This window comes from Microcaecilia unicolor, chromosome 1, assembly GCF_901765095.1.
Source record: "Microcaecilia unicolor chromosome 1, aMicUni1.1, whole genome shotgun sequence".
NCBI lineage: Eukaryota > Metazoa > Chordata > Amphibia > Gymnophiona > Siphonopidae > Microcaecilia > Microcaecilia unicolor.
The window spans coordinates 572152600-572176544 of NC_044031.1; the positions used below are offsets into that span (position 1 = coordinate 572152600).

At 42.7% G+C, this 23945-nt stretch overlaps 1 protein-coding gene across 1 annotated transcript in view; it reads right to left on the reverse strand.

Moving 5' to 3' along the window:
* Nucleotides 1-23945, reverse strand: part of EXT1 (exostosin glycosyltransferase 1) — a 533287-nt gene that overhangs the window by 12974 nt on the left and 496368 nt on the right. The window lies entirely within an intron of this gene.

Genomic DNA, 23945 nt, shown 5'->3' on the forward strand with positions numbered 1-23945 from the left:
AATAAGTAACCAAAAACCAAACAAAACCCCCAAACCCAAAACAAAGCAGCACAAGATTATCCGTACATCAATTCATAGCCTACGATCCTGGAACTGTTATCAAATATTAAGGCAAACAACATAAAGGAACCACCGAGGTGGCTGAACGTTGAAATCCCACAAGTAAACACATAAGAAGGAACAGGATGGGAAACAGGATGATGGCTTTTCACAAAGGCCACGGGACACCCAAATCTAAAGGCACTCTCTTTATTAGTGATGAATAAAACAGACAATATGGCTCTGTGTTTTCGCAAAATGTGCCTGCCTTGGAGTCTTCTGCTTTGAATAATCAAATAAACTTTCACAAGGATGTAACCACACTGGGCTATATACTTAATGGGGGTAACAAAATCAACATACACAATTAAAATAAAACAAATACATAGATAAACAAAATAATAATTTTCTTAATATTTGCATTTTACCAAAGCATAGTTTCCTCCCGGAACTGTACATGCAACATAGTAAGCTGTGCTTGGAAGTGGGACTATTTTTATATGTTTTTCCCATGTTTTCCTGCTCTCTTGATGCCATTAATGATCTTCTGTTTCTTCATACATAGCATGGAGTAGTCACTTGTAGGCATGGAAAAAGAGTCCTGAAAACTTAGAAGCTAATTCAAATTTTAGGGGCCAGATAGCTAGCCCTCTTCCCCCTTCTCTATACTTCTGCTTCCTCCCACTCCAGTAAAACCTAGTCACCCTTTTCCCCATACTCACTTAGGGGTCCTTTTACAAAGGCATGCTGAAAAATGGCTTGCGGTAATGTAGGCATGGGGTTTGGGCACGCGCCAATCCATTTTTTAGCGCGATTGTAAAAAAAAAAAAAAAAGTCTTTTCTTAAATTTTAGCCAAAAATGGACATGCAGCAAAATGAACATTGCCGCACATCCATTTTGGGTCTGAGACCTTACCACCAGCCATTGACCTAGTGGTAAAGACTCACGCGGTAACCGGGTGGTAATGACCTACACACGCCAAATCCCACTCGGCTCGTGTCCGTTATGCACACCCGAAAATTAAAAATCAGACGAGAGCCAAAAATGAAATTACCGCAAGAGCCACACGGTAGTCGGGCGATAACTCCATTTTGGCATGCGTTGGGCGCACATAGACGCTTAAGCGGCTTAGTAAAAGGACCTCTTAGCTTTATAAAGCAACAAGTTTGGTAGATTTTATTATTTACTTTGGATTTTGCTCACACCTTTTACAGTAGTAGCTCAAGGAGTTACCTTCAGGTACACTGGGTGTTTCTCTGTCCCAGGAGGGCTCATAATCTAAGTTTGTACCTGAGGCAATGAAGGGTTAAGTGACTTGTCCAAGAGCACAAGGAGCAGCAGTGGGATTTGAACCAGCCACCTGTGGATGTCAAGACCAGTACTCTAACCACTAGGCCACTCCTCCACTCCTGTTTTCTTTCAGTTGGTATCAGCCCCTAATCTATTATGGTATTTTGGTTGGCGGGGGGGGGGGGGGGGGGGGGGGGGGGGGAGTTATTTCTAACTTTTGTATAAGAAAATACATATATTTAAAAAATTAAATAAAATATTTAGGGACCAGAATACAAGTTCTTTTTTCCGCCTATAATTTACATTGTCTGGCACTTTGTTCCATCTATTTTTGTCATGTCTCTTTTGTGTGCCTATTTTTTTTTTTGTTGTCATTTGGATTCTTTCCCTTCCTACTGCAGCAAGAAGTTACCATACACTGCAGCAGTGACTCCTTCATAAAGACTAATGGCAGAAGGATGTCCTGAGCCACACAGAGCCCCTGCATCATTCAGCTCAGGGTTTCAGCTGTCTCCAGGAGCTACATTCAGGCCCGAGACAGTGCCACGCACCAGATTTTAGGAACTCACTATTTTTCCAGTCCTGGTCACTTGATACTGCCACTTCCATTAGCGATGTAATTCTTGTGATTTTCTCCTTCACTACCGTCCATCTCTTTCCACCTTTTTCTCTGTGCTTGTTTGTGCAAATAAACCATACATGAAGTACCACAATACCAGTATAATTTCATTTCAAAACTCAATAAAGAATATGTGGCTTCTCACTCCCCCAGCAATTTTTAGCACTATTATGTGTCATTTACAGTTGTAAACACCCCCTTGTGGCCAGAGCTGGTACCTAACTTTTCTCATTGCTTTTTTCCTTAAAATCACCAGGTACATTATGGGAGCAATTCTATGAGTGGGCACTTCCATTTAGGCTCACGTTGCACAGTGAGAGACTATTCTACACAGTGTCTGGAAAAATCAGGCCCACATACGTAGTTTCAAAATACTTTGCAACTGTTTAAACATTTAGGAGCCCTTTTATTAAGCTACTACTACTACTAATCATTTCTACAGCAGGGGCGTAGACAGACAACAGATTTTGAGTGGGCCTAAGCAAGAAGTGGGTGGGCACCAAGTGTTTCCCCCCTTCACCACCACCCAAAAAATATCTCAGCTGGCAGAAAAATGCTTCTTCACATCTTAGCAGTCTGCAGCAGGCATGCACTAAAAACTGAGCATGCGCAGGTGCTGGTATCATGGAGAGTAGCGTTACCATCAGGGGGAAGTCTTCAGCTGCTGGAGCTTGGAATCCCCACCAGCTACCACTAAACATGTGCTATTGTTGGGTGGGCCTGGACCCTAAGTGGGTGGGCCCTGGCCCTTCTAGGCCCACCTGTGGCTATGCCACTGTTCTATAGTGTTACTAGATGTACACAGTGCTGTATGGGTACTTTCTATGTCCTTAGGGGGCTCACAATCTAAGTTTTTTTTGGACCTGGGGCAATGGAGGGTTAAGTGACTTGCCCAAGGTCACAAGGAGCTACAGTGGGAATTGAACCCAGGATGCCAGGATCAAAGCCTGTTGCACTAACCATTACGCCACTCCTGCACACCTGCTTACCACAGGTTAAATAAAAAACACTACCGTGGGGTTTGCTCAGGCATCCTGCAGTAGGTTTGGCATCAGCATGCGTTTCCCATATACTAAAAAATATATATATATATTTTTAGCGATGGGGACATGTTTGAAGGCGGAGAGTAGGTGTGCCCAGCGCTAATTGGTTAGGGCAGCTACATCGTCTTGGCTAACCAATTAGCACATGGTTAGCATGTGCGCCCTTAATGATTAGAAATTAGGTGTACTTAAGGGCTCATGCGCTAATGGCCACGTGCTAATGAGCCAATTAGCATGAGGCCATTAATGCAAACAAGGAAAACGTGTCCATTTTACAGCCTCGCTAGAAGTGGCCTCAGCACGCAGGAAACCCACACGCTAGTCATAGCGCAGGCCACTTTTTAGCACAGCTTAGTAAAAGGGCCCCTAAATATGACCTTTGAAAATATATTAGTACATTCTTTATAAGGAAACGCCCTTTGAAAATGCTTTGCCTTATTTTGTCACAAAAACATTTAATTGCAACATTATCTTCTTTGTTAAATGCTATTTTGCTAAAACAGATCTTAATGGTCACCTTCCTGACGTCACTTTGAAAACAGAGATTATCCAGTTTTTTTTACATTATCTTGCAGTAACACCTATCAATAATAGTAATAATTTTTCTGATAACAGTACATTTGTTTTTTAGTAATTTGGAAACAAGTTTTGGGTTCCATTTTTTCCAGACACCATGTATAACAGCCTCTGGTCATCTAGATTCCACTATAGAATAATAGCATAACCTGGCATCAGTGCATCTTACATTTACATGCCTGAAATTACATAAGAACATAAGTATTGTCATACTGGGACGGACTGAAGGTCCATCAAGCCCAGCATCCTATTTCCAACAGTGGCCAATTCAGGTTACAAGTACCTGGTGAGATCCCAAAACAGTACAATACATTTTATGCTGCATATCCTAGAGAGAGAATGACACGGGGACCAAGTTTGTCCTCATCCCCGTGGGTTCTGTCTCCGTCCCCGCCCCGTCCCCGCAGGCCCTGTCTCCATCCCGCCCCATCCCCATAGGCTCTGTTCTCATCTGCAGAAGCCTCAAACAATTATGATTTTATATTTACATCTTTTTATTAAAGTATAAAAAGGAAAATATGCTGTGCAACTGTTGTGTATAAATTACAAATAGAAAACAATAATAACAGTGAGCAGCTATAATAACCCTCCTCACCACCACCCTCTACCCTTCCAACCCCGACAATAGCTGATTTCTACTACCCCAAGGAATCCTAATCCACCCTGTTAAAATGTCCAGGGGTACAAAATACAACCCCCTCCTAGAGAGGAGAAATACGCCCTATGAAGCACTGTCTAGCTCTCCTGTCTTCCACAATCCTTCCTTCAATAGAAGATGTCTTCTTAGAAGATGTGCTGGTAGCAGAATGTACAGCATCCCCCATGCAAATTTTGCTAGTTGTGACCAGCATGTTTGCTTGTTTTTCAAAAAAAAAATCAAAATATTGTTGTCTGCATCACTCAACTATAAATAACAGTCCAGTTCATTAACAGGCTTCAAAGTAGGAAATGACATAGGGACAAACTTTGTCTCTGTCCTTGTGGGCTCTGTCCCTGCAGAATCTGTCCCCGTCCCCGTGTCATTCTCTAATCCTAGAAATAAGAAGTGGATTTTCCCCAAGTCCATTTTAATAATGGCTTATGGACTTTTCTTTAGGAAGCTATCCAAACACTAGCCAATGACATGTAACTGCGGTCGTGTAACAAGGCAGGAATGCGTGGAGCTGACAATATTCCGTAAGTAGTGGGTGCCTTGCCCATGTGAATACCTTGTTGCATTTATACTCTATGCCACTTGTGTATGCCACTGTATAATAGCAATTAGGTGCCCTACTGGCACTTGTGCAGGTAAATGTACACTTACTAGGGAATTTTATATACGATGCCTAGCATTATGTGCTATTTGCACACCAATTTTTCAGCGCAGAAAAGCGTTATAGCGGAAGCAAGGCGTCAAAACAACCCAAAAACGGTAGATTGGCACAGAACTACACTTACACGCCTTGTTATAGAATAGCGCCTAAGTGATTCTAAGCGGATCAGAAAAGGAGGTGTAATGATGGGAGGAAGGCGGTTAGCTTAGCAGAGTTTAAAAAGGGGTTGGACGGTTTCCTAAAGGACAAGTCCATAAACCGCTACTAAACGGACTTGGAAAAATCCAAAATTCCAGGAATAACATGTATAGAATGTTTGTACGTTTGGGAAGCTTGCCAGGTGCCCTTGGCCTGGATTGGCCGCTGTCGTGAACAGGATGCTGGGCTCGATGGACCCTTGGTCTTTTCCCAGTATGGCATTACTTATGTACTTATGAATATGGGTGGGTAGGGGCGTTCCATTAAAATGCATGCAATGTTATAGAGTTTGGGGGATTCGCTCCCAACTTGTGCACCAGGATTTACATCTGGTTTTCAGTTGGTGTAAATGCTCGCAGCCAAAGTTGGGTGCAGATTCCGGCGCTAAGCGCTATTCTATAAAGGGCATCCTTTTTTAGAATAGCATTCAGCACTGATTTTTGTTTGGCACCATATACAGTGGGGGAAATAAGTATTTGATCCCTTGCTGATTTTGTAAGTTTGCCCACTGACAAAGACATGAGCAGCCCATAATTGAAGGGTAGGTTATTGGTAACAGTGAGAGACAGCACATCACAAATTAAATCCGGAAAATCACATTGTGGAAAGTATATGAATTTATTTGCATTCTGCAGAGGGAAATAAGTATTTGATCCCCCACCAACCAGTAAGAGATCTGGCCCCTACAGACCAGGTAGATGCTCCAAATCAACTCGTTACCTGCATGACAGACAGCTGTCGGCAATGGTCACCTGTATGAAAGACACCTGTCCACAGACTCAGTGAATCAGTCAGACTCTAACCTCTACAAAATGGCCAAGAGCAAGGAGCTGTCTAAGGATGTCAGGGACAAGATCATACACCTGCACAAGGCTGGAATGGGCTACAAAACCATCAGTAAGACGCTGGGCGAGAAGGAGACAACTGTTGGTGCCATAGTAAGAAAATGGAAGAAGTACAAAATGACTGTCAATCGACAAAGATCTGGGGCTCCACGCAAAATCTCACCTCGTGGGGTATCCTTGATCATGAGGAAGGTTAGAAATCAGCCTACAACTACAAGGGGGGAACTTGTCAATGATCTCAAGGCAGCTGGGACCACTGTCACCACGAAAAACCATTGGTAACACATTACGACATAACGGATTGCAATCCTGCAGTGCCCGCAAGGTCCCCCTGCTCCGGAAGGCACATGTGACGGCCCGTCTGAAGTTTGCCAGTGAACACCTGGATGATGCCGAGAGTGATTGGGAGAAGGTGCTGTGGTCAGATGAGACAAAAATTGAGCTCTTTGGCATGAACTCAACTCGCCGTGTTTGGAGGAAGAGAAATGCTGCCTATGACCCAAAGAACACCGTCCCCACTGTCAAGCATGGAGGTGGAAATGTTATGTTTTGGGGGTGTTTCTCTGCTAAGGGCACAGGACTACTTCACCGCATCAATGGGAGAATGGATGGGGCCATGTACCGTACAATTCTGAGTGACAACCTCCTTCCCTCCGCCAGGGCCTTAAAAATGGGTCGTGGCTGGGTCTTCCAGCACGACAATGACCCAAAACATACAGCCAAGGCAACAAAGGAGTGGCTCAGGAAGAAGCACATTAGGGTCATGGAGTGGCCTAGCCAGTCACCAGACCTTAATCCCATTGAAAACTTATGGAGGGAGCTGAAGATGCGAGTTGCCAAGCGACAGCCCAGAACTCTTAATGATTTAGAGATGATCTGCAAAGAGGAGTGGACCAAAATTCCTCCTGACATGTGTGCAAACCTCATCATCAACTACAGAGACGTCTGACCGCTGTGCTTGCCAACAAGGGTTTTGCCACCAAGTATTAGGTCTTGTTTGCCAGAGGGATCAAATACTTATTTCCCTCTGCAGAATGCAAATAAATTCATATACTTTCCACAATGTGATTTTCCGGATTTAATTTGTGATGTGCTATCTCTCACTGTTACCAATAACCTACCCTTCAATTATGGGCTGCTCATGTCTTTGTCAGTGGGCAAACTTACAAAATCAGCAAGGGATCAAATACTTATTTCCCCCACTGTACTAAATCTAGTCCATAACGCATAAATGCTAGTATTCTATGCGTTTACACGTGCAAGAGGCACGCAGAGTTACAGAATTCAACTTTCAAGTTTATTGAGAGTTTACTACCTCCTCCCATCAGATGAACCGCCTGGCCGAACTGTACTTTATCCACAAGATTCTATATATTGCGCCCAATTTTCTGTGCTCATCAGAAATGCGTGCACAAATAAACTGAGAACTGAGCTCAGAAACATCAATAATTGGGTGATAACAACATGGAGTATAATTTCAATCGTGCGTATCTGAAAAGGGGGCATGCATGGCCAGGGGTGAGCTGGGGGTATTCCAAAAAATTATGGGCGGATTTACAGAATTCATCTGAAACACACCTACGTTGGGTGCCAGATCCAGGCTGAATACTGTTCTATAAAGGGCGCACTCCCTTTATAGAATAGCATTTAGTAATCAATTTTTTCTGTGCCATTTACTGAATTCCCTTCTGTATATCTGTTCTTCACATAAGTGTAGGAACAGCAGTGTCCAGAATCAGTTAACACTCAGTAGGAGAAACAGAAAGCGAAGTCCCTCGACGAGGGCAACATCCAAGCTTGAATTGGGTGACTGCTTGACGCTGTCTAGCTCAAAGGGGAGGTCTAGTTGAGGAGGTGACTAATTGTCAAACTAAGTTGAGGGAGGTAGGAGAAAATGGCTGGTTGAATTGGGCTTAGCTGGGAGAGTGGGTTGAAGGTGAATGACTGCTGGGGACGAGGGGTTTTGAGAGGGACAGTTATGGCAACATAGGAAGCGAGGGTGTTGTGTGTGTGAGAAAGAGTCTGTCTTCCCTTTCTAGCATTCATTTAATACCTAGAGTTTCTGGGCTGCCACCTTTGATTTTAAGTCTGTCTCTAGTCAGATAGGATGGTCCTTTTTACTATTTATATGGAAATGTACTCTGTAATGTAACAAGGCCATCTCTTTCCCTTGAGCCATGCTCCTGCCTGGGGGTGGCTGACAGGCCAGACACATGAAACAGACATAGCCAGAGGTGCTGGAAATAAAAAAAACACACACACACAACACATACATTTAGGTCTTGTTTTTAATTTTATAAAACTCCTGAACGTTTGGAATGCTTTGCCATCAACACTTCGAATAGAACCTTCTTTTTAAAAAAATTAAGGCTGAACGCACAACACACTTGTTTGTTGAGGCTTTCGGGAGGATCAGGATGGAAATTAAATTTATTTTTAGAGCAAGATGATCCGTGCCTGCTCTTTTGTTGGTTGAATGTTTCTATATTGCTGAATGGTTGCTCTGGTTTGACTCCTACAACTCTTGTGAAGACTGATTTTTTTTTTCTTTTCCCTCCCTTTTCTACCTAATGAATAGGGGTGTTCCTTGCCTTTTTTTTTTTTAAAGTTTGTACATCACCTTGGTATGTCTTCAGAAAAGGCGATATATTATGTCCATCTGATATGAGCAGTGGTCCTACCTGAGAACATACAGTATAAGCTTAAAATTTTACTAAAAGGTCAATATTCCTGTGCAAAAAGAAGACTTTCAGAATGCTGGAGAGTTTCTGCATTGTTATTATGTGGAAGAGACCCAGGGCCCTGTTTACTAAGGTGCGCTCGTGTTTTTAGCACGTGCTAAAAATCAGCACATGTTAACCGTGTAGATGCCCACAGGAATATTATGGGTGTCTACATGGTTAGCGTGCGCTAAAAACGCCAACGCGCCTCTAGCATAGTAAACTGGGCTCCCAGTTTTGATCTTCAGGAAAGAGAGCAAGAAAATGGAAGGAACAGAGTCAGGGTATGGAAGTGCAAAGAATGAGGGTGGGGGGAACATGAACACAGCAAGGCTCATGGAATTCTTTCTAACCCCTTTGCACGTGTATTCTTATTTCTGGGGGTGTCTCTAATATGGAGGGGAAAGATGATTTGAATAATACAGTTTCAAAACATTTCAATGACTGGGAAATACTAATTAAAAAAAAAATGAAACCAAATGAAAAAATATTGATGTCGCTGTCAAGAAATCTCAAAGGATAGGTTTTACGGTATAACGACAAGGTGCCTCTGTCTTAAGGTAACAGCTATTGCTTCTCCATCGCTAATAGGCAGTTCATGTAGCAACTGGTAGCAAACTATGTAGGTCAGTCACCAGGAGTGGCTGTTCATAGCAACCATTAAAACAACTCTCTTGTTCATTCACTAGGTTTCACAGTAGAATTTACAAGAAAGAAAGGAGTACATCTGAATCAGTAATGTTCTGCCCAGCAGGGACAAGGGTATGGCAGGCATGTGGAATCATTGCCAACCCCTCTGCGTGCGTACGTGCATGCGTGCGTGTGTGTGAGCATGACTGTGCAGGCTCTGTATTTGTGACTGGGAAAGGAAAGGAAAGGAAAGGAAAGGAAAGGAGAGAGGAGAGAGGTAATTTGAAAGGAACAAATCCCTAACTGCTCTGCTTCAAGGTATCAATGTTTCCATGCTGCAGCTGTGGAAACTGTCTCTTCCATAGAAATATATTGGGCCATATTTTTAGAGAATTCCACCCCCCCCCCCCCCCCCCCCCCGGTCCTATTCTGTTAAGTTTTTGGAGAGATAGTTTGCCCCCAGAAGACAGACACACATTTTCGATCCCTTATGTATAATTTCTTTCCAACATTCCATTGGGTTGAAAAGAATAAAAAAGGATAAAAAGCAAAAAAAGAAAGAAAGGAATGAATTAAGTTTACTTGACACCTCTGATTTTCAGGAATGTCTCCGATTAAGGACCACTGTCCCCAGCTAGCTCCTTACCTTGATCCTAAGGGCCAGAAGTGCAAATCTTTTAACCCTCCTTTGACTCCCCACATTCCTTTGCCCTTCTGTTCAATTTTTATCCAATTCCAAGCCAGCGGGAGGGGTGGTGCTTCATCCTTCTCTCACATGTAGGATCACTCTTGTTATATGAGCCACTTAGATCTCAATAGGTCCCGTGACTTATACCGTGAGATTGATTCCATATGTAGAGGAAGAGCGGGCTTTCAGTCTGGCAACCTGGGTTCGATTCCCACTGCAGCTCCTTGTGACCTTGGGCAAGTCACTTAACCCTCCATTACCCCAGGTACACAAACTTATTACCTGCATATAACGTGTACAGCGCTGCGTATGTCTAGTAGCGCTACAGAAATGATTAGTAGTAGTAGTAGAAATGATGTAGTAATGAAGCATTACTCCTGTCATTTGCTGCGGGGATCGAGTGAAGAGGGCAGGGCAAATGCATGGAGAAGATTGTGTGAGGGCAGCAGGTCAGGCCAGTCATTCAGAAGGAAGGGACAAAGTTGAGCAAGGAATGCAGGCTGTATAGATCAGGAACAGACAAGAGCAGGCCTGGGTATGTCAGAATAGAGTGTGAGCATGCGTGTGTGTGTGTGTGTGTGGGGGGGGGGGGGGTTCAAGACCAGAGAATTCCAGGGACAGGGCAAGTGGGAGAGTTTTCTCAGTAAGGGGAGAGAGAGTGAATGTTGGGAGAGCTTTCCATTGCTGAGGGAAGAGAATGTAGGGGAACTCTGCAAGAACTGGGGATGTGTGAAGAGCTTTCCTGGGGTACAGGGGACAGGATGAGAGAGAATGTGGAGAGCTCTCTTGCAGTGGGTTAGTGAGGAATATGAGGGAGATTTTCATGGACTGATTGGGGGGGGGGGGCATACTGGAGGCTAAGGAGAGAGAAGACTGAAAGGAAAAGAGGAGAGGGAGAAAGAAGCTTAAAAAAAGGTTTGGACAAATTCCTGGAGGAAAATTCCATAGTCTGCTATTGAGACTGGGTTCAAAATATTTTCTGAGAACAAACCTTAAAGATGTGCTTTTAGGTGTACTTTAAGAACAATTATAGTTGTTTTGTTACCACTCTCTACCTCCCACAAATAAACTGCTCACTAACAAATGTTCCAAATTCATTCACCAGTAATCTGATAATTTCAGAAAAAAATTGAAATGGAGAAAAAAAAAAGAATGTCAACACAGCGAAGGTAAGAAAACTTATTTACAAAAATATATAAAATTAAGATTTTCTATAAAAATAACAGCATATATTAAGCAACGTACAGGAATATGCAGATTTTAGTACACCTGCAATAGAATGGGGGTGATCTTTCCAAAATAGCCACAGAATTTCCTACCCCTTACTGAATAATCTACCAACCCTGTTTCAGGAGACTGAGGTCTTATCAGAGCTGTATACTTCACTGAACAATGAAACTGACTACACACAGAATGTGGACACGCGCTGGTTTTTATTTTGCCGCACATCCATTTTTCGGACCCTTTAAAATGGCCCTTTTTCCATGACGCGGCAAAAACTGGCCCAGCGAGCGCCCAAAAGATGCACTCACACTGCCGCAGGCCACTTTTTGCCATGTCTTAGTAAAAGGTCCTCTTACTGTATTTATGTTTATTCTAGGTTATTTTACTATTGTTATGCTGTTAACAAAATTTAAGTTTTACATTAAACTGTACCTACTGTACACTGCCTTGGGTGAATCTCTTCATAAAGGCAGTTAATAAATCCCAATAAATAAATAAATAAATATCCTTAGCTTGGCACACTGTTTTGTCTATGCAGTACCTATGGACCAAATTCTATGCATTGCACCAAATAAAATGAGCGCTAAGCACTATTCTTATAAACAGAGTTCCAAATTATAGAATAGTACTTAGCACTGGGATCTGTACATAAAAGGATTTACACCAACTGAAACCTGGTGTAAAACCTTCTATCTATCTATCTACTTATCATTTCTATAGCGCTACAAGGCATACACAGCACTGTACACCATACACAGAAGACAGTCCCTGCTCAAACAGCTTACAATCTAGATAAGACAGGTAAACAGACAGAACAATTAAGGGTAAGGGAATAAAGACGTGAGGATACAGGACAGGGCAAGTGAGTTAGGAGTCAAAAGCAATGGTAAAGAGGTAGGTTTTGAGTTTGGACTTGAAAACGGCTAAACACTGGGCTAGACGTACAGACTTGGGAAGTCTATTCCAGGTGTGAGGTGCAGCGAGATAAAAGGAACGGAGTCTTGAATTAGCAGTAGAGGAGAAAGGGACGGATAAGAGAGATTTATCGACAGAACGGAGTACTCGAGGGGGGAACGTAAGGGGAGACAAGAATGGAGAGGTACTGGGGAGCGGCAGAGTGAATGCACTTATAGGTCAATAGGAGAAGTTTGAATAGAATACGGAAACGGATAGGGAGCCATTGAAGTGACTTGAGGAGAGGGCTAATGTGAGCATAGCGACTTTGGCGGAAAATGAGTCGTGCAGCAGAGTTTTGGATTGATTGAAGAGGAGAGAGATGGCTAAGAGGGAGGCCAGTGAGTAGTAGGTTACAATAATCAAGATGAGAGGTGATAAGAGTGTGGCTAAGGGTTTTGGTAGAGTGCTAGAGATGAAGGGACGGATTTTGCTGAGGTTATAGAGAAAGAAATGACAGGTTTTGGCAGTCTGCTGAATGTGAGCAGAGAAGGAGAGAGAGGAGTCGAAGATGACCCCAAGGTTACGAGGTGATGAGACTGGGAGAATGAGAGTGCCATCCACCGAAATAGAGAAAGGGGGGAGAGGAGAGGTAGGCTTAGGGGGAAAGATGAGAAGCTCGATTTTGGCCATGTTAAGTTTCAGATGTCGTTGAGACATCCAGCAAGCGATGTCAGATTGGCAGGCTGAGACATTGGTCTGGATGTTGGTTGAGATTTCGGGGGTAGAGAGGTAGATTTGGGAGTCATCAGCATAGAGATTTGCCTAAATTGGGTGCAGATCTGCCGTATTACGTTAACTGTGCACCCTTTTTTTAGATCCGCACATAAGAAGTTACGTACAAATCTTTATGGCATAACACCTGACAAGCTGCGCATATAAATTCTAATTATTGCCAAGCCGATAATTGACTGTATGCACCTGATTACTGGTAATGATTGACTCCTTACTCAATTAAATTGTGTGCATAATTTGGGTGCCTGCCCAAATTTGCTCACCATGTATAGAATCCTGGGGGTAAAAGTGTACATGAGACACTTCTCCAGTAAACTGCCTGGACAAGATGGGAGGTGAACACTCAGGCCACTCAAAGACAATTTCATACAGCATGTGAAAAGCAAAAACACTTTGTGTTTGGGCAAGCTGAAACTGTGGTCCTATACAAAGATGGAAAAAGCATTCCTGAATCCTTATTAGTGAAATGAATACCTGAGGGAAGTTGATTCCTCTGAATAGTCTGATGGCATGATAACTCATTATCAGCCCTGACTTCTGCCTGCAGCTACATATGCAAATTAAGGTGCTAATTAATAGGCAATAAAGCCACATGCCCTGGCAATGTCAGGAGACTGTATAAACATTGACAAAAATTCAACAAATAAAAGACTGTCATAGCTGAAATATTTTACATGTCTTGGTTAACAAGTTGGACACAACATCCCCGTTTCCCTCCAGGCTTTCATGAGCATCTTCACAGGCATTGCTAAGTACTTTTCCTGGGCTCAGGTCCATAGACACCCTCCTCTCCTCCCCTTCACACACAAATTCTGCATTTCTTCTCCTATCTCTCTTAACATAAGTATATGCCATCAAATATATAATCAATTAAAAATGACTTAAAGCGGTTGAAATGAGTAAGCATTTGTAGGAAGACCAAAAAGTAGCAATGTACTCTCAAAACAGGAATATCCTGATTCCAATTATAAAAATGATGGGGACCCAGTGCAAACCTTCAGGGTAGGCTGGAGGATATGGTTGCAGAGAAGGGAATGAATTGTGTGTTCCTTTAAAAGCAGAGGGGCACATGGGTCGACTGCTTCTTTTAAAGTTCTCCAGGGATTGCCCAATGTTCAGGCCAGAGCCCCACACCTTTAGAGGGAAAAGGAATGGGACTTGATATACCGCCTTTCTGTGGTTTTTGCAACTACATACCAGACCAAACCCCTAAAATACCACCGGTGCATTGATGACATTTTTATGATTTAAACTGAGGGGGAATACATTGAAGAGGGGCACAGACAGCTCTCAGACAAGAAATACTACAGGAAACTAACTGAAGACCCCACACAGGACTATACAAAACAGCTAAAAGACCTTATCAAAACATTTCCTATACAAGTGCAGCCTCATCTGAAGAAACTCATACCAAACCAGCCTTCTGTGGGCACATTCTACATGCTACCCAAAATCCACAAACATGGAAACCCTGGCAGACCAATCATATCAGGTATTGGCACACTCATGGAGGAAATATCTGGATTCATACAGGGAATTCTGAAACCTCTCGTACACAAAACTAACAGCTTCATACAAGACACCACAGACTTTCCGAATAAATTGAAAAATATCAAGCAATTACCACCAAACACCCTTCTGGTCATGATGGATGTAGAATCACTATACAGCAACATTCCACATGCGGATGGCATAGCTGCATGTGGGAGACTCCTAAAAACATCCACACTGGACCATCAATACTCACCAGAAACTATTACAAAATTAATCAAATTTATTTTAACTCACAACTACTTCCGCTTTAACAATGATATCTATCTACAAATAATGGGCACTGCGATGGGCACCAGGACAGCACCCCAATATGCCAACCTTTTTATGGTTGAGCTGGAAGAGACATTTTTGAATACATGCCAGACCAAACCTCTAAAATACTACTGGTACATCGATGACATTTTTATGATTTGGACGGAAGGGAAAGAAACTCTGAAACAATTTTACTATTCCTTCAATACATACCATCCTACAATCAGATTCAAAATTGACTACTCCCCAGAAAAAGTCAATTTTTTTTACACCACAGTCTCAATCAGTGATGGCTGTATACAAACATCTATATACAAGAAATCCACAGACAGATGCAGCTACCTCCACAACTCCAGCTTCCATCTTTCACATATAAAAAGATCCATTATTTACAGCCAAGCCACAAGATACCACCGTATCTGCTCGGACCCAGGGGATAGAGACAGACACCTTGAAACCCTGACTGCATCCTTCAAACAGAAAGGCTACAACCCCAAAATAATCTCCAAGAATATTGCCTCCTCCCTCAAAACACCCAGGCAAAATCTGCTACAGTAGAAAGGGAAAAAAAGCCACAGACAGAATCCCCCTTGTAGTGACATACAACCCAGAGCTGGAGAAACTGAGGAAAATCATAAGAGACTTACAGCCTCTTCTCCAGGAAGATGAATTACTGAAAGAGCTATTCCCATCCCCACCAGTGCTTGCCTTCCGACAGCCACCCAACTTAAAACACAAGCTAATCAGAAGTAAACTCCCAACACAGACTGAAAAGGAAAAGAAGGGCACATTTCCCTGTAATATATCCAGCTGCAAGCTAGGCCAAAACATTTCACAGGACCCCACAGTCATTCACAAAGGAAAAATATTCAACATAAAGGAATCTTTCACATGCTCATCTTCCAATATGGTATATATCATTCAGTGTAAAAAATGTAACGAAGGATGCTATATTGGAGAAACAGGCCAGATGCTTAAGACAAGATTCAATCTGCACAGACATCACATGAAGATAGCCGGTGCCAGTCAGGTTCCCACCCCGGTGGGCCAGCATTTTACAAGACCAGGACACTGCACCAGTGATTTCACAGTTAGAATCCTGAAAGGTAACTTTAAAACAATACAGGAACGTAAGACCTTTGAAGTCAGAATGATTGAATATTTTGACACCCAACAGACAGGACTTAACAAGGATCTGGGTTTTCTAGCCCATTATAAACCATAAAATTGTATTTCTCTGTTTATCACCCTCCTCCCACCTACCCACACCCATCCTGATAGAATATCAATGAAATGCTTTGATGTCCCCATGCATATCTCCTACCCACCCTGTCAGACTGTCAAAGTAATGCTTGGATGTCTCACTTATATATACTATCTGCTACCACATTTGCTTATTTCCGATCTGACAAAGAAGGGCAACCTTCGAAAGCTAATCAAGAAATGTATTAAGTTATGTCCAATAAAAAAGGTATCATCTTATTTTCTTTTCCATGTTTTATTTTGTTTGATTTCTATTGATAACAGACTGAGGGGGAAGAAACTCTGAAACAATTTTACAATTCCTTCAATACATACCATCCTACAATCAGATTCAAAATTGACTACTCCCCCCAAAAACTCAAGTTTTTGGACACCACAGTCTCAATCAGAGATTGGCTATATACAAACATCCATATACAAGAAACCCACAGACAAATGCAGCTACCTCCACAACTCCAGCTTCAACCCTTCACATACAAAAAGATCCATTATTTACAGCCAAGCCATAAGATACCACCGTATCTGCTCTGAACCAGGGGACAGAGACAGACACCTTGAAACCCTGACTGCATCCTTCAAACAGAAAGGCTACAACCCCAAAATAATCTCCAAGAATATTGCCTCCTCCCTCAAAACACCCAGGCAAAATCTGCTACAATACAAAGAAAAAAAAGCCACAGTCAGAATCCCCCTTATAGTGACATACAACCCAGAGCTGGAAAAAGTAAGAAAAATTAAGAAAAATCATAAAAGATCTGCAGCCTCTACTCCAGGAGGATGAATTACTGAAAGAGATATTCCCATCCCCACCAGTGCTGGCCTTCCGACAGCCACCCAACTTAAAACACAAGCTAATTAGAAGTAAGCTCCCAACACAGACTCAAAAAGAAAAGAATGGCACACATCCCTGCAATATATCCAGCTGCAAACTATGCCAAAACATTTCGAAGGACTTCACGGTCATTCACAATGGAAAAATATTCAACATTAAGGAATCTTTCACATGTCCATCTTCCAATGTGGTATATATCATTCAGTGTAAAAAATGCAACAAAGGCTGCTACATTGGAGAAACCAGTCAGATGCTAAAGAAGAGATTTAATTTACATAGACACCATATGAAAAATGCCAGTACTAATAAAAATGTCACGCCTGTGGGGCAGCACTTTACAAAGCCAGAACACTGTACCAGTGACTTCATGGTAAGAATCTTAAAAGGGAACTTAAAAAAAAAAAAGACCTTTGAAGTCAGAATGATTAAATATTTTGGCACCCACCAGACAAGATTAACAAAGATCTGGGTTTTCTAGCCCATTATAAACCATAAAAATGTACTGCTTTGAAAATCGTACTGCTTTGTCCCCCTCCTGTCTCCATGCATATCTTCCTCTTCCTGTCTCTCACCTATCCACGCCCATCCTGTTAGACTGTCACTGGAATGCTTTGATGTTTCACTTATATATACTGTCATCTACCAACATTTGCTTATTTCTGATCTGACGGAGAAGGGCAACCTTCGAAAGCTAATCAAGAAATGTATTAAGTTATGTCCAATAAAAAAGGTATCATCTTATTTTCTTTTCCATGTTTTATTTTGTTTTATTTCTATTGATTACCTTTAAAAGTGGATTAACACGGCTACCACACCTCTCTACTGCAACTAAATTCAAAGCAGTTTACATAGTATATACAAGTACTTATTTGTACCTGGGGCAATGGAGGATTAAGTGATTTGCCCAGAGTCAGAAGGAGCTGCAGTGGGAATTCAAACTCAGTTCCCCAGGATCAAGGTCCACTGTACTAACCACTAGGCTACTCCTCCAATCCTAATCTTATAACAGGACACCTATGTGAGAAGTCTAAAAAGGTGCCCACATGAAGCTTCTTTTATAAAGGCAACTTGCACTTATGTGCCTTTATAAAATAGACTCCCAGAGCCAGCCCCATTAGCGGACAAATGCTGACACAGTAATATAGTAGCCCCAGCTCACCTTTATCTACATGTTTATCCACATGTTTACTCACCCCTTGAAAAAATTTCCCTTGACTAAATCCATGTTGGCTTTGTATCATCAATCCATGCCACTCACTAGAGGCAGGTCTTGTCAGACAAATCTGATTTCTTTGACTGGGTGACCAGAGAGGTGGATCGAGGGAAGGCGCTTGATGTAGTGTATTTAGATTTTAGCAAAGCCTTTGACACAGTTCTGCATAGATGACTAATAAATAAACTGAGTGCCCTCGGTATAGGACCTAAAGTGCCTGACTGGGTTAGGAATTGGTTGAGTTGAAGATGACAGAGGGTAGTTGCAAATGGAACTCATTCTGAGAAAAAGGATATTACCAGTGGTATGCCACAAGGTTAGGTGAGGAGTAGCCTAGTGGTTAGAGCACCGGTCTTGCAATCCAGAGGTGGCTGGTTCAAATCCCACTGCTGCTCCTTGTGATCTTGGGCAAGTCACAACCCTCCATTGCCTCAGGTACAAACTTAGATTGTGAGTCCTGATGGTGTGGATAACATGAGGAAGGACTTAGCGAAGCTAGAGGAATGGTCTGGAATTTGGCAGATAAGATTTAATCTTAAAAGATACAGGGCCATGCATTTGGACTGCAAAAGCTGTGGGAACAGTACAGTTTAGGGGGCGAAGAACTTTTTGTGCACGAAAGAGAAGCGGAACTTGGGTGTGATTGTATGTGATGATCTTAAGGTGGTCAAACAGGTACAAAAGGCGACGGCAAAAGCTAGCAGGATGCTTGGGTGCACTGGGAGAAGAATGGCCAGTAGGAAAAAGGAGGTGATGATTCCCCTGTATAAGACTGTGGTAAGACCTCATTTAGAATCTCGTGTATAATTCTGCAGACCATACTTTCAAAAGGATATAAACAGGCCCCGTTCACTCCGAAAACCGGAAGTGACATCACTGACTCACTTCTGTGGATTGCAATCTCTGAACCACCTCGAACGCAGCGGTTCCTGTATCAGCCCGGTTTCCCCTGAAACCGGAAGTGATGTCATTGGTAGTGACTTTATCTTCTCACCCTCTACCGGCTCGCAAAACCGCATGCATCTGCCGAAGGAGCGTGCATAAGGAGCAGATCCTGCTCCTCTGTACACACTCATTAACTATGGAGCCCCTTTTTTTCTTGAGATCTGTAATTTTAGTCTTTTTCTGATCTTTTATCTCATGTGTCTGTCGCAGCCAATTCCTGTTATTTGGGGCCACTGCCCCTTCCAGCCAGTTTCCTAGGTATGCAGCATGCAAGTAAGGTAACTTTTATCTGTTCCATTAGTGCATTAACCAGTTTCTCAGGCTTCTCCTAACCTTCCTATGAAAATAGGTCTCCTCAACACACATTCAGCCAGAAGAAAATACCACTTCATACATGATTTAATCCTAGTCCATAAACTAGATCTTTTATGCATTACAGAGACATGGCTTACAGATATGGACATAACCTACATAAAACAAGCTGCTCCTGCAGGTTATAATTATTTTACATACAACAGAAGCTATCGTTGCGGTGGAGGTGTAGCAGTTATCTACTCATGATCTTTACCTTTATCCAATTTTCATGTTAACTCCCTATTGACTCATTAAAATTTAAAATTAGGTCCTCCCCCATAGCAGACTTTTTACTTCTCTGTCATCCCCCCTCCACCATCTTTTTTATTTACAAATCCTCCAAATGGACCACTGTATTAACTCTAAAGTTCCCATTATTTTGGGAGAGTTTAATTTCCAACTTGATAAAGCCACTGCCCCTTTTCTGATCTGGATCTCACACAACATACATAAGTAAACTGACGCATAATGAAGGGCATATTCTTGATAGGCTCTCTCACTTTTGTCAATACCACAACAGCTATGTTCTTTTGCTTCAGCCTCAGACCATTCTCTTTTAACTTTCATTTTTTCCCCTGTGGCCGACCCTGGTACACAAATCATGCACAAGATTGAAACAAAAGATCTTAGTAAGCTAACTCCCTAATCTATTTTGGAAAATTCTTCACTGAACTTAGACACCTCGGGAAACTGGAATGAATAATTTCATAGCACCTTAGAAATCCTAGCCTCTACATACATCAAACAACAAACAAACATTACCAGTATAAAGAACCCTGGTACTCCCAGTAGCTTCATCTACAAAAACATCAACTTAGACAAGCTGAACGTATTTGGAGACATCAACACTCTTTGCTCACCCTTACTATCTACATACAGCACATTCCTATAAATTAGCAACTCTAGCAGCAAAATGGAATTATTACTCCTCCAAAATAGCCAAGGCACCTAATACAGCAGTCCTTTATCAGTCTTTGAAATCTTTGACTATGCCTCATCCCTTACCAGTTGATCAAGTCACACTCCCCTACCGCTCAGGATCATGAAGATTATTTTGGAAATAAAGTCTCCACCTTGATCACTACATTTTCACCAGTCCCCAGTGCTATAATAGCTCAGTCCCATTCTAATGCCCTACTGCCAACTAGTACAGTGCAATCTGCTTAAGTGCAAGGGTCTGGGACCAAAGAAATACATGCAGTTAACCGGAGTGTGCACTTAACCGTTGTGACCCAAAGAAGCTTGACCCAAAGAAAAGCTACGAGGATGATATGGGATTTGCGTTCCAAGACGTATGAAGAGAGACTTGCTGACCTGAACATGTATACCCTGGAGGAAAGGAGGAACAGGGGTGATATGATACAGACGTTCAAATATTTGAAAGGTATTAATCCGCAAACGAATCTTTTCCGGAGATGGGAAGGCGGTAGAACGAGAGGACATGAAATGAGATTAAGGGGGGCAGACTCAGGAAAGATGTCAGGAAGTATTTTTTCACGGAGAGGCTGGTGGACGCTTGGAATGCCCTCCCGCGGGAGGTGGTGGAGATGAAAACGGTAATGGAGTTCAAACATGCGTGGGATATGCATAAAGGAATCCTGTGCATAAGGAATGGATCCTCAGAAGCTTAGCTGAAATTGGGTGGCGGAGCAGGTGGGGGGAAGAGGCGTTGGTGGTTGGGAGGCTAGGATAGGGGAGGGCAGACTTATACGGTCTGTACCAGAGCCGATGATGGGAGGCGGGAAATACTGCTGGGCAGACTTATACGGTCTGTGACCTGAAAAGGACAGGTACAAATTTAAGGTAAGGTATACACACATATGAGTTTGTCTTGGGCAGACTGGATGGACCATGCAGGTCTTTTTCTGCCGTCATCTACTATGTTACTATGTTACTATCTGATAAACATATGTACAAGTACTGTTTATTATACGTACAGTATACAGTCTCCGTTAACTGACATTAGGCTTACTTGAAGTAATCAGTTATAGTCCTCTGTACACTACTGGGTCTGTGAGTTCCATAGACTACGTCTGACATACGGTAAAAACTGTCATAGCACTGACATCCAGTGGCCTCCAGATAGGCCCGCACGGTGTTGAGACTCTCCAGCTCGCCTGGAAAACTGACAGGAGGTTGTTGAATTTCATCAGCATGCGCCTCGCTGCTCATTTCATCCTCTGTTTCATCATCAGCCGTTGCCTGCGTGTAGGCGCATATCTTCACATCAGTGCTGTCGTCAGCTGTTTGTAGATCGTAATCAACAGCTTCGTAGTAATGAAACTCCTCTTCAGTAACACCGGCTGGGATGTCAATAGCCTGTTCATCTGACGCGTTTGCAACAGCTGCATCTGTTTCGTCCCTCTCCACATCCTTAACAAAGCTTGTCTGCTTGTAGCAGTTCACAATGGTTGCCTGTGTAACATGATTCAAGACTTCTTTCTGCATATGTAGGGAATCCAACAGTGATAGATTACGAGCCAGTTCAACAGAACGTTTTATCCTTGTCAGTCTGGTCATCCATAACGCTCATCAGACGACGCAGCACAAGAGCCCAATAATGTTGTTTGAAATTGGCTATTATGCCCTGATCCATAGCTTGGATCAGAGAGGTAGTGTTTGGTGGCAGGAAGCCCACCTTGACATTAGACAGCCTGACATCATCACTGTGTACAGCACAATTATCACAAAGCAACAAAATCTGACGCTTTTGTGCCTGCATTCTAGTGTCTAACTTGTTTAGCCACTGCTTCCAAATTTCCCCAGTCATCCATGAATTTGCGTTAGCCTCATATAACACAGGAAGTCGCTTAACATTCTTGAAGCAACAGGGCTGTTTGCTCTTTCCAATGACGAGTGGTTCCAACTTCTCACTCCCATCCATATTGCAGCAAAGGAGGATCGTCAGTGGGTACTTCGACGTTTTACTTCCTGTAGTTTTGGCTTGTTTGAATGCAAGTGTTCCATCAGGAATCGCTCGCCAGTAGAGACCGTTTTCATCAGCATTGAAATGTCACGAGGTGCAAACTCGTTCAAGATGGTAGGAAGAACTGAAACAACTCAATTTTCAGCACCAAAGTCATCAGCGTCTTCTTTTTGCATGGGTTGTGATTGTCGAGAACTCTGGTTGCCCACCTCTGCTGTAGCAGCTGATAGGTGAGGGATCCTGTGTAGGCTGTAGCTGGTCTGGTAGGGTTGGTTTAGCTTTTGACCTGATTTGAGTGTTTAAACCCCCCCCAAAAAAAACAAAAAACAGATGATGGATAAGAGAGAGCCCTCACTTTACTATTCCCTTATCTCTTGTTTGTCCTGTTTGTCTGTCCTAATTAGATTGTAAGCTCTGTCGAGCAGGGACTGTCTCTTCATGTTCAAGTGTACAGCACTGCGTACGTCTAGTAGCGCTATAGAAATGATAAGTAGTAGTAGTAGTTTTTCACCATGCTGTTTCTTGAATTTTATGTTGTTCCTCTCCTTCCATCTTTCCAACCATCCAACAGTGGCTTTGAATTCAGTTAGTCCAAGACTTTTAGCTAGCTGATTAGCTTTCTCCATAAGCAGTGGACCACTGACTGACTGTCTGCTCCTGACTTGAGAAAACCACCGAAGAAGAGCATCTTCTACATCCTCAGCTTTTCCCTGACGTAACTTGTGCGAGGGCGGGACACAGGGAGGGAAGGCCCGAAGGGAGGCATTCTGCAGACTGCCACTGCTCCGCTTCTTTTACACGGAGCGAGATTGAGGTGAGGCGCTCTGATTTGAATTCAGGGGGGGCCCGGCCCGGTGGTGGATGGAGGGGGGGTAGCGATGACGACGACCTCGGGGGGGGGGGGGGGGGGGGGGGGGGGGGCCTTGCCCTGGGCCAGTCTCTCAGCGGCCCTGATTCTGAGACCTAAGCTCAAGGATCCCTCAAAACCTGTTTCAGACAAATATAATTATCGCCCCATTGCTAATCTCCCATTCCTTAACAAGATTATGTAGACTATTATCCATTCTCAACTTGACAAAACAAATACACTTCATCCCAATCAACCTGGCTTCAGGTCACACCATAGTACTGAGACTGCTTTGCTTGGCATTCTCACATAGACCAAAATAACTCGGTTATACTATTATCTCTTAACCTTTCATCGGTTTTTGACTTGGTTAACCACGCTCTACTTCTGGACAGACTTCACCAAATAGGTATTCGTAGGGTTGTCATATGGCTCCAGAAAAAAGACGACACATTGATCCAGTCCGGGTTTTGCTTCCATTGAAAGCCATGGAAGTAAAACCCAGACTGGATCAATCTGTTCTCCCTTTTCTGGAGCCATATGGTAACCCTAGGTATTCGAGATGTTGGTTTCATTCATACTTCTCTGATCGTTCATATAAAGTTCACTTTCAAACTATGGTTTCAGCACAATTTTCATTAACCTCCGGAGACCCACAAGGACCGATTTTATCACCTATGTTGTTTAATATATTCTTAACACCTTACACTTGCTCAGTCTTTAGGCTTTACTGCCCACATCTACACAGATGACATCCTGTTACTATACAGTATAGACTATACTGACACTCACATGATTCAGAATATTAGCAATAGTCTAATACAGATATCTGATTGGCTGCAACATAATAAATTGATTCTTAATCCAAATAAATCCAGCTGTGT